The sequence below is a fragment of the Loa loa genome (genome assembly GCF_000183805.2).
Source record: "Loa loa unplaced genomic scaffold supercont3.446, whole genome shotgun sequence".
NCBI classification, from domain to species: Eukaryota; Metazoa; Nematoda; class Chromadorea; order Rhabditida; family Onchocercidae; genus Loa; species Loa loa.
In genome coordinates, this window is record NW_018108626.1 from 26,490 (window position 1) to 30,113 (window position 3,624).

Genomic DNA, 3,624 nt, shown 5'->3' on the forward strand with positions numbered 1-3,624 from the left:
ACATTGTTATAAACTCTCGGAATTAATTGACTACATGTATGATCGGGCTCATCTGTCATCACGTTTCCCGCACAGGCGATATCGTCGTCGAAGTCTAAATTATCTATACAGGTATAGCATTTTTTTCATAAAAGTTGATTTAGATACCACATCGCAATGTAGGGTTGCAATGCTTAGTAGTATTGAAACACTACCCCCTAAAATTTCAATTTAATTATTTTAAACTTTTCAATTTCTTAAATAATCCTACTATGCGCACATTTTTATTTCAAAATATTGCTCAAATATTTCCATTTTTTCCTAATAAACATACTGTTTGGTCAAAGTTTTATAAATTTCTAAATTCGCTGAAAAAAAAAAAAGATCCTATTGCGCATAATTTTTATTTCAAAATTTTTATTGAAATACTTTTTTTTTTTTAACCTAATAAATATGCTTTCAATGAAATCCAAAGATTTTTTTTTCTTTTTTGAGAATTTTGAAACTAAACAGTACAGTGTTCCATTGAATTTCAAATATTTCTTTTATGCTAATAAATTTGAGCATATTTTGAATCCTTTTATGTTAAAAATTTCCTTTTTGAAGTTTGACATGAAATTTTGCCATTTGATTTACATTGAAGTAACTTTTAAATTAATTAATTAAATTAAATTTCATTTTATTTTATTTATTTATTTATTAATTTTAAATTAAATCAAATTAAATTAATAACGAAATTAAAAATTAACTTAAATAACAAAACTTTTCCATTTCCCACTTTCTAAAATGAATAACTGCTAAAGTTAACTTTTATTAAATTTTATCAAATACCGCTTTTTTTTCTTTTTGCATATTTTATTAAATAATTGTTTTCGTTTTCCTATTCATTTATCTAATATTTCTTTTTTTATTTTATACATTTTTTTTTTTTGCTTCTATTAAATGCAATTTTAAAAATACAGTAATTTTTATGTTGATTTATTGAGTAAGTAAATTCACGAAAAGAATGATAATAATGACAGAATTATTGAGAAATAGGTTGAATAATTGGATAAAAAATATTGATGTAAATAATATAATAATGTAATACCGAATAAAGTAATATGAAAACATTACAGTATCCAATATAATTTCATTCTTCTACACTCAATGTAATATTGAAAATGGTTGAAATCCAAAAAAAAAGTGATAAAGTGAATGATAAAATCAAATGATAAAATAAAGTGAGTGATAAAATCAAACGATTTCCATCGAACTGTTAACAACAAATATATATTTGAAATTATAAATTTTTTTTTGTACATTATAATATTTTTTGTAGAAACAAAACTACACTTTTTCACTATAATTGAACTATAAGAAAAACTTTATTTTAATTAAATTAAAAAATATTTCGATAAAAATATTACCAAGTAATGGTATTTGATAATCTTTTAATTAATTATTCAATATTAGTCATAAAGTTTCGAAGGTAAACTGAAGATTAAAAAAAGAAAAAACAAAAGATATTTCGAAGGTAATCTAAAGATAAACATTAATTTGAACAAAATGAAATAAAGCAATTAAATGCATCAAAATTATCCAATTCTAGATTGAATATAACTTGCTGAAATTAAATGCTTAAAATACAAACCATGTGCTGATTCAAATATGCTGGCATTTTGTTGTTCGATCAAATTTAAATTTTTTTTTTGCTTATTCAAATGAATGAATGAAAAATCCACAATGTATCCAAAATTTGATGGATAAAAATAGTAAAGTTATAATCAAATTATCTGAAATAATTTATAAATTATATTAAACCATTTTAATTTTTATTTATGTGGAATAAATTGAACGAACAAGTGGTAATTAAAAAAAAAAAGGAAAAAAGCATGAAATTATTTTTCTAATAATTCTGTTTTTTCCACTTTTTTTTATTTTTTAAAATGGGTTTCTGATGATGCAAACATTAATAGACCGGAATGCATTTATCCGGAAAGCAACAGGATGAAATATATCACTGTTAAAAGTAAAAGTTGACCAAAGGTCATTTCATCGTCTTTTTCCACCACTTTATTACTTCATACATTTCAAAAATGTTGAATTTCTTTCCCTTCTAAGTAATTATGATATTAGTGTGATATTTTATACAATAGTTAATTAGTTGCTTTCCTTTCATTGTGATATTTCATATATCGATTAATTAGTTGCCTTTCTATTCATTATGATAGTTTATATACTGATTAATTAATTGTTTACTTTCATTATGATGCCTCCTTATATTTTTTTATTAGTTAAATGAATTAATTAATTAGTTAAATGAATACTAATTAGTCGAATGTTAATTAGGTGGATGAATATTAGTTTTTGGACCAATCGTGCTGTATTTAATAATATTTAAATGTTGGACATTTTAAAAGGAACAAATATGACAAATGACATCGTAAATGCTAGTAATTAAACATACTAGCGCGCTTTTGACCATTAGCACTTAGGAATTTTTCAGTAAATCTAAGGCTAACATTAATAAAATGGATCATTGAGTTTTACTCGTTTTATTTTATATTTAAATCTAGCTAACAACTTGAAAGTCATATAAATTATTAAAATCATTAAAACAATAAAAAGAAATGAAATAACAGTGATAAAATGATGATTTCATATAATAATATACGCGAAAAATAAAATATAATTGGAATAATTAAATATACAATAATATACACGAAATGTGGAAATGTAATGTTTTTAAAAAAAAGTAAATGAATAACGAAAAAGAACAGAAAAAATGAATCATCGATCAATTATTCATGTCACAAATTTATTAAATTTAAAAATTTTTAACATTAATGTCAAAAATATGTTTTAAAAAAATGCAAAAAAAATTTCGAATAATTGTTGAAAGCAAAATTTTCAATAAAATGAACGATAAAAGTAAACAAACGAATTTATTAACTATGTTTAATTTAACATTAATTGTATAATGTTAAATAATTAAGTATTCTATTACTATCAATAACGATTTTTCAATAACCAATTGATCATTAAAAAATGGTTAAAATAATACCGGATATTGATAATAAAATAAAACTAGTTAAAAAATAATAATACAATAATAATCGCACAACATACGTACACGTATACGTACACGTAAATTTCGTTACTGTATGCGTACATATGTATGTTACTTGTCCTCTGTATCTTTATATATATGTGTTCAGTATGCATATGTGTGTATATGCATGTACGTGTATACGTGTCGTGTGTGTGTATGTGTGAGTTTGGAAGTGTGTTTATGTGTTTTAATATAACGTGAAGAAGTTTAATGTAAACGTAAAAAAAAAAAACATCACACAAGAATTAAAGGTGGAAGAAGAAATATTGAAAAATCAGATGATGCCTTTAACCAGATGGTACGTGTACGTTTGTACACGTATACACGTGCATATGTGCATGTATGCATATACACATTTTTATTCACATATGTTTGTATTTGAAAAATAACGATGAAATATGAGAAATTCCAATGATTGGATGGAATGGCTAAAGTAAGTAGAAGGCTGTCTGTTTGCAAACAATTTTTTGATGGATGGATTTCAATCAATTATAAAGGGAAGATGCTAATGTGAAACATATATATATATATATATATATATATATACTAAG